General features: G+C 46.2%; 1 protein-coding gene and 1 long non-coding RNA gene across 7 annotated transcripts in view; one reads left to right on the top strand and one right to left on the bottom strand.

Moving 5' to 3' along the window:
• ATG7 (autophagy related 7) overlaps positions 1-8,302 on the top strand; it is a 250,861-nt gene that overhangs the window by 219,912 nt on the left and 22,647 nt on the right. The window lies entirely within an intron of this gene.
• Positions 1,593-7,894, bottom strand: LOC109387282 (uncharacterized). Of its 3 annotated transcripts, none has more exons than XR_002124957.1 (4): positions 7,411-7,894; positions 6,703-6,812; positions 6,106-6,267; positions 1,593-5,918 (listed from the first exon to the last, which is right to left on the bottom strand). It is a non-coding gene; the product is annotated as an uncharacterized LOC109387282 (long non-coding RNA). The 3 variants fall into 3 exon arrangements; XR_002124956.1 differs by having other exon boundaries at positions 1,593-5,825; positions 7,411-7,891; XR_002124958.1 differs by having other exon boundaries at positions 1,598-4,149; positions 7,411-7,893.

Here is an 8,302-nt window from a genome sequence, read left to right as displayed (position 1 = left end):
CTGGCTACACACAGTAGCCCATGGCAACCCACTGCAGCAGGGGCTGCAGCCTACGCCGTCGCCGGCGACTCACAGCAGCCCAGCTCCAGGTTGAGCTATTGTTCAGCATCTTAGCTGTAGAGGGCAATGTTACTGGCCCTCATATGTGGGATCCAAACCAGGGCCCTCTGGTGCCCCAAGCCAGTTCTTAACCAATGTGCCACTCAGCCGGCCCCTGTAGCCATTTTTTAAATCAGAAGACCAGGTACTGAGAAATTTTATAGCCTTTATTTCCTTGCATATAAAATAGAGATTCTGCCTCTACCACAAGATTAGTTTGAGGGTCTAAAATGCTACTGTGATAGTTTATTAATCTCAGTGACAGGAAGAACTATTTCTCCCTACTCACAGAATACTCCAAATGTGTAGGTGTTTTTCCCACAACAACCAATTCTCTGGGACACCAACTGGGAATCCTACCATTCAATTTAATTGTGACACTGTCTGCCTGGAGATAGCATCAGATACAACAGATTAAGGGTTCAGTCTCACAAGACTGCCCTCCAACCCCCCACTTCAGACACCAACTGCAAGTAGTGGGTCCTCAGGTTACCCACAACTTTGCCTGACTTAGCAACAAATTGAGAATTCCCAGGACCCCCTTCTCAGGTTTAGTAGTTTAATTGAATGGCTCACAGAACTCAGGAACAACGAGATGGAAGAGACGCGTAGGGCAAGGTATGGGGAAAGAGTGCAGAGCTTCCGTGCCCTCTCCGGGCATGCCACCCTCCCAGCACCTGCAGGAGTTCGCTAACCCTAGAGCTTTCAAAAGCCAAGTACTTTGGGGATTTTTTTATAGAGGTTTCCCTGTATAGACGTGATCAGTTATTAACTCAGTCTCCAGCCCCTGTCCTCTCCCCAGAGGATGGGAGGTGGGGCTGAGAGTTCGAAGCTTCTAATCATGGCTTGGTCTTTCTGGTGAGCAGCCCCCAATTCTGGAGCCTTCCAGGAACCCACCAAGAGTCACCTCATTAGAACAAAAGGTGCTCCTGTCATCCAGAATATTCCAAAGGAATTTAGGAGCTCTGCATCAGGAACCAGGGTCAAAGACCAAATATTAAAACAAACAAAAAAATGTTCCTAGACCTTTATCACTTAGGAAATTACAAAGGTTTTAGGAGCTCTGCCCAGGAACCAGGAACAAAGATGAAAATATGTATTTGTTTGTTCATCCACTTGCTTATTTATGCATTAAACAAATATTTACTGAGCCCTTCCTTTGAGCAAGACTCTGACTGGATAGTGATGGCACAGATGAAAGAATTCTTGCCTTCCTGGAGTTTCCAGCCTAACCATCTCATTCACTTTCTTCCTTCTTAAATAAAGGTGTCAACTTTTATCCTCCCGTACTATTATCTTCTTTTAGATTTCCCCACTTTCTAGAGTAAACAAGGTTCAACTCAAGTTTCCCCTTCTTCATGAAGTTTTCCCAAGCCAATCTGGGCTCGCTGTTTCTATCTCTCCAACTATAAAATAAAGCCCAAAGGGAGCTAACAATATTTCCAAAGATTGTCATGAGGTTAAAGCGGGGGGAAAAAAGACTTCTTACCTTTAGGAATAGTTTATTAAGCAGGTGACATTTTACAGTCAATTCTAAGATGTGTTTGCTAGAAAAATTCTGTTTTGGTTCTTTTTGTTGTTTTTTTAATGACAGCTTTATTGAGATATAATTCACATACCATACATTTTACCCTCGTAAGGTATACGGTTCAGTGGTTTTTTAGTATTTTTACAGTTGTGCAACCATCACCACAATCAATTTTAGGACATTTTTATTACTGCAAAAAGAAAGCTCATACCTATTAGCAGTCACTCTTCATTCACTCAGTATATTCTTGTTATATCACGATATCACACTCAGTAAACTGATAAAAATGCAAAGCTGATATAAATGGAATTGCTGCTGCTATTTTCCCCAAATTCACAAGCAGGGTATGAGATTTTGTAACCTTGGACCATAACCTTTACTCAAGAAACCCTTGTTATTATAGCATTTTTACTGTTTTTAAGTTGCTAACTTATAAACAATAGAATTGTCAATAACGTCCCTGATTCTATTACATTTTTTCAAATGTTGTTATTATTGGTATACAGCAAAGCTATTGATTTTTATATGTTGATTATACATCCAAAAACATTGTTGACCTATCTTATTAATTTTAATAGTTTGTCTGAAAATTTTTTCAGGTTTTCCATGTACACTATCATATCTTTGCAAATAACAATAGTTTGGGCTTCTCTTTTCCAATTGGTATACTTCATTTCTTTCTTTTCCCCATTGGCTAAGGCTGCAAAAAATAATGTTGGATCAAAGCACTAATAGCAGATTTCTTGAATTATTCCTGATGTTACTGAGAATGCTTCTAAAGTCTGTGATATTTGCTCTAGCTTTTATTAGGTTAAGGAAGCTCCCTTTGGTTACAGATTTGTTGTTTTATTAAAATTTTGAGTGAATGTTAGAAATATTTCCTACATCTGTTGAGATGTTTAACTTTTGTCTCTTATAAAAACTAGAAGTGTGGTATATTAAATGACTAGATTTTTTATGTCAAACCATCTTTGCATTCCTGAGATGGTGCCATTTCCTTCCACCTGTCCCAGAATAACTATTTCTCATAGTTAAGAATTTCCATTCCTGGGGTATCAGTGGTACTGAACTATTTTTTGTTGTACAAATGCCTTACAACACTTATCAGTGTGTGTCAAGATTGCATGGGAAGGAACACCGCAATTTGTGTTCATAAGCATGATTGTTCCAGTATACAACCCCATAGTTTAATCAGGAAGCAAACATATTAAAGCTTGAGAAACGTCTATCCTACAAAGGTCTTTGCATTGGAAACAGTGCAGTACCTTCCTGCTTTAAGATTTATCACTTATCTATGCGGAAATGCAACAGTGAACTGATTTGGGATGAATCCTATTTCCCTGCCTGTTGGCTTGAATCATTAAATCTCCCTTACTTTGTCTGCTGCCCAAAGATCGCCCATGCAGTCATTTCTACTTCAGTTTTGGGCTTTCTGTTGCCTTCTCATTTGGGGGACTTTGGGAATATGCGTAGGTGGAAAACGAACACAGTAATGAAGTGAGGTTCTGCTTACTTTTCTAGTTTGAAGGTAATCTTTTCATAAGGCAAGGTTTCCTGTACTGAATCTTGTTTTCAGCTCACAAGAATGTTGACTTCATTCAACAAATATTTACTGAGCTGTTGTTATTAAATCAGCAAGTAGCAGACAGTGCTTATGAGTCCAGGTATATCCAAGTTCTAATGGCACATACCTTACAAATACTGAAGTCACCTGTCCTGCCTTTGAGAGCTTACAGTCAGCCTATCTAGTAAGTCAGGCAGCCGTGTCCCTCTTTTGTGCCAGCTGCCACCAGAGACTCTGAGAGACTCCAGTAAAAAAGGCTTGTCTCTGACATCACAGCCTAATGTCCAGTCCAGTCAACACAATCGAAGTGCATGTAGAAGGTTAAAAACAACATTACAAGAATGTAATCACAATTCAGGGACATGCAGAAGTCATAAATTAAATGTTGCTGGTCTCATAACTACGTAACTAGTCAGAATGTCAGTGGGGACGAGAGAGGTGGGGGAAGGCTTTCTGCAAAACAAGTAGGAATCGCAAAGGGTGCCTGGGGGACATTTCAGGTAAGAGAAACGCTGCATTGAAAGCATGGTTGAAAACTGGGAGCAGTACATCCAGGTGACAGTGGGAACTAGCCAGGATAGTTGGACAAGAGGGCACGTGAAGAAGGTAGAAGGAAGGCTGGGATTGAAGAGCCCGAGGGTCATATTCGGTGGCTGAGGAGTTTATATTTCCACCCTGGGGTGCTGAGGCCGAGATGGCTCTGTGACATTCAGTCAGCTTCAGGCACCTGCTCTCCTGTTCTTACCCTCACGATGACTGAGCCTCACTGCCCTCTCCTGATGAGAGAGAAAGAGCCCATAAACAATCTCTCTCTCTCCCTCTCTCTCTCTCTCTCACTCTCTCATGCTGACTTCTTTTTAATTTGAAAGCGGTGGAGCAGGTGCACCATTGGCTTTTGTGGCGATGCCTCTCACTCTGGCCAGAGGGTGTTGGCGTAGAGGCCTGAGGCCTAGATGCCCTGTGCAGAAAGAGCCAGCTCAGATGTGTGGCAACATCCTCCCCACCTCAGCAGACATGACTAAACAAACTCTGTCTGCTTTGTACAATTAATGCATTTGTCAGAGCAGCTCACAGGGAGAGCGAAGCCTTGCAAGCAGCGGCGTGTTCCCAGCCGAAAAAGTACAGGGTGTGCATCTGCACACTTCCTTCTATTGAACGTGGTGCCAGTCCACGTGGTGAACGCTTTAAGGTAAACCTCTTTAAAGAGCCATAGTGATCTGAGCTGCATTTTGGCCCAGAAGTCACTTCCAGACCTCCTTTCATCAGTTTTTCGGAGAAACTAGGGTGCTGAATTATGAAGGAATGATTTGCTTTAGTTGAAAGCAGAAATGCAAGAAACATCCAAATTCTTTCCAACTGGCACCCAACTTGGACCTTGTCGTGAACTGTGCCCCCTCCTCTGAAGTCACCACTACCCTCTCAACCTCCATCTCTGTCAGTGACCCCCATTTAGCCATGACCTTTGTCTCTCCCATTCTTCTTAATAACAAATACTAACCCTTTGTTTTACTCTTTAAAATGAGGACTGCCTTCTCTCCCACGTTGCCAGCAAGGGTCCCCTTAGCACAGGACTGTGCAGTGAGGCAGGCAGGTGTCATCTCCCCAGTGCTCTCAGCTAACAGTTAAATAACTGAGAGACTAACATGGTTGTCCTGACCCAGCCTGGCACTCGAGGGGAGGGTGGTGCTGTGCGAGGTACACAGCACATGCAGATGTCGGGGAGGGTGGTGGGGGCGGCAAGGAAGAGTGTGAGCACAGGGATTTAGACTCCTGTCCTGTTAGCCTGAGAGGTGGGGGGACCTAAAAACAGGAGGATACCTCACTCTCACCTCATGCTTAGCATTTACCTCCCAGACTGTGTGAGAATGGGGTGGGATGCAGACCCGCCTGAGAGGCCAAGCACCTTCTTCACAGGCACACCCCACTTCCTTGCACCCGTTCTTTGCTGGATGGATGGCACCAAGAGCACTCACACACTTGTAAATGTCCTTAAGCCAAAGGGACAACCAAATGGTCCACAGATCTGTGTGTTGGCTCCCCCTAAGCTCCACCTTGACAGCAGAGCATTTCGAAGTTTCTTAAATAGCTAAAAATGGCTTAATAACAGCAGCAGCAGCAGCAGCAGCAGCTAACATTTATGGAGAGCCTGTTGTGTGCCAAGCAGTTCTAAACACTTGGCTGGTATCAGGTGTAATTAAGTTAATCATCAAATTTAATTATTTGATCTTCCCCAGAATCATCACTTAGAAACTGACCACTTGTTAAGACTTAGAGAACCGAAACGATGGCATTTTATGCCAACAGACAGACCATTTGTCACTAAGCCTCCCGTGCTGGACACTGAGGGCCTGGGGGCACCACAGGATGGAGGGTCCTGCCCTCAGGGTACTTGAGATTCGGAATTATTCTACAAGAGAATTTACACTGTGATTCACTGCTAAGAGGGGGCTTGTCCTTTCATCCTCTCATTCGACAAGCATGTCTTGAGCATGATTTATTGAGCATTTATTTACAGTGCTGAGCACTGACTGTGTGAGATGCTGCAGACACTGATCTGAAGGAGCGCTTCCTCTGCAGTGAACAAGCCAGAAGCGCAGAGTGCTGGGAGGCGTCAGAGAGGAGGAAGGCGGAGAGCTGAGTCGGAGGGACAGAGAGAGAGTGGGGGTTAGGAACACAGGCTCTTTCCCCAAAGTTCATGAGAACGTCTCCCATGAGGTGAGAATGGACCTAGAAAACAGTGAGTCGTGTTTACCATAGTGCCTGACAGCAGTCGGCAGGCAGGAAAAATGAGTTACTTTGTTAATAGAGTGAAAGGGCTTTGGTGGTGGCTGAGTTGTTCATTTGTATACCGCTCCCTAGCCCTCGGTGTTGGTTAGCGTGGGCTCACATACACCCCGGGTACCAGGATGCTCACCTGGAAGCCTTCCTGAGAGGGGCTGGGGGCAGAGCAGGCCCCAGCCTGAGAGGGAAAGACTGGAGGGAGGGTCCGAGACGGGCAGCCTGGGGCGGGTGGCTCTGGGCAGAGCAGAACGCAGGGCTCTTCACCCTGGAGTCCTTGAACTGGAATTGCTACCTCCTGTGGGTCAGAGGGCAGAGAAGACAGCTCACCCTCACGCCCCCCCCCGCCCCTCCCTACACACACACATTCATTCTCTCTCTCTCTCTCTCCTTCTCTCCCTCTTTCCCTCTCTCCCTCCCTCCCTCCCTCTCACTCTCCCGCCTGCAGGGGCTGGAAGGCTTATTGGGCTGGGAGCCTCTAATCACTGGTGGCCACACTGAGCTGTTTGCCCCCCCCCTCCAGCCCTCCTCCCCGGCGCCTTTCATCATCACTGTGCATGTTCATTTAAACTCAGCGAGACCCACGCCAACAAAAACAAAGCAAATGATCTCTTAGCGTTTATTTATATTGTAAACCTTCTCTGGAGTGATTTTTCCCCAATCCAGCTTGCAATAATTTATTAAGAAAGATAAAGTGATTTTTAAGTGTGATTTTAAAGAGTTAGGCCCATACATTAGCTTGCTTTCCGTTTTTCTTCTGCTTGGGTCCGATGTTGTTCCCGAAACGAGCTTTGATTTTCTTTCTTCTCAGGGTACTTTGGGACCGGAGAAAAAAACCCCATCCTGTAAAAACAGTCAGCCATTTAAATTACATAAATACACTGAAGCAGAAACTCTTTTCTGAAATGACTAAAAACTGTCATTAAACTACTTTCTGAGATGGGAGGGAATCCACGAAGCTGATTCTTTAAAGATGTTTTTTTGAAGCCACGTTTGTTCTTCCGTCTCCGTGAACCAAAATGCAGCCCGAACATAGTGCCTGTTGTTTATCAACAAACCAAGAAAAAGAGAAAAATGGGGGGGAAGAAAAAACAAGCAGCAGAAAACTCTGAATTGTTTATAAAGTGGATTTTTAAAAATATATATAAAGAGAACAAACTACCCTTTCTTTTCTGCTCTTAACATGTTAAGCTCTTTCAAGTGATGGCCAATTAAAAAAACTTGGAGCACATCGTGAGGCCCAGGTTTCCCAGCATTGCAGATGTTGAGCCACAAAGTAAAAGTTAAGAATTGTGGCCCTTTCGAGCTGTCTGGGCTGGAAAAGTACTGACTAGAGGAAAGCCTCAGGCTGGGACCATGGGGCTCTGTGCCGTCCCCTCCCCCCTGGTGAAAAGCTGCATAGCTGCCCAGTTGGCATGGCTGTGCCCTCTGTCATCTTTACCTGCAGCCGAGGACGTTTGTTCAATCTGAACGAGAAAGGAACTTGAGATTCCAGCAACACATAGTGAAAAGCTTCTGGAGCCTTAACACTGTGCCCTTCTGCTGTAAGCTGGACCGTGCCGATTCTGTGGCAGCAGGCAGATGCCTGTGCTGCCCAAGCGTCTATATTTAGGCGTGGGCATGAGATTGCCAAGATAAAGAAGGGCATGGTCGGTGTCGCCTCAGCATGCTGTTTGTTTTGGAACAGAGGCCCTCGCTGTCTGTCCTCCCATCTCTGCTCACAGGCAAGCCCTGTGTTGCCCCGTGGGTTAGACGCTCATGGAGGAGAGGGCATCTCCCCAAAGCCCGGGCAGTTTGGAAGGCAGCAGAGACCTTCCTGAATGACTGTCTTTCATGCCGGGTGGCTGCGTGCTCCTGGGCAGGGACTAGACATCGTGGCTTCCTATTTGCCGTCCTGTAGGCAGCTGCCACACGTTCTTTTGTAGCAGGCCATGTAGTTGAGCCCTGAGTGGCTCAGGCATGTCCAGTGGCTCATCGTCTCGCAAAAGCAGATGTCCTTTAACCCACAGTGGGAAGCTGCTCTCTCCTGGCTCAGTCTCCTGGGCCTGCCACCCACTTGGGGACAGAGGCCCAGTCACTGCTTACCATTGTGTCCCTGGCCGCCTTGGGACACCCTGAATATCCCTCCCACCCCATGGAAGGGCAGCTCAGCTCAGCAACCTGCCCTAGGCTCTCAGGCCTTAGCTCCACCAACAGCCCAGGTGCTTCTCCCGGTCTCGGCCTCACCCCAGAAGCCTTCCCTGCCTTTCCTTTCTGACTTCCTGCTGGGAGCCTCCAGTCCAGCTGGCCTCCCCCCCCCCCCCCCCCCCCGCATCCTATACCGCCTTGCCCTA

The sequence above is a fragment of the Hipposideros armiger genome, unplaced genomic scaffold (assembly GCF_001890085.2).
Source record: "Hipposideros armiger isolate ML-2016 unplaced genomic scaffold, ASM189008v1 scaffold_152, whole genome shotgun sequence".
Lineage (NCBI taxonomy): Eukaryota > Metazoa > Chordata > Mammalia > Chiroptera > Hipposideridae > Hipposideros > Hipposideros armiger.
Note: the sequence above shows the minus strand (reverse complement) of the source record. Positions and strands in the feature narration are given on the sequence as shown.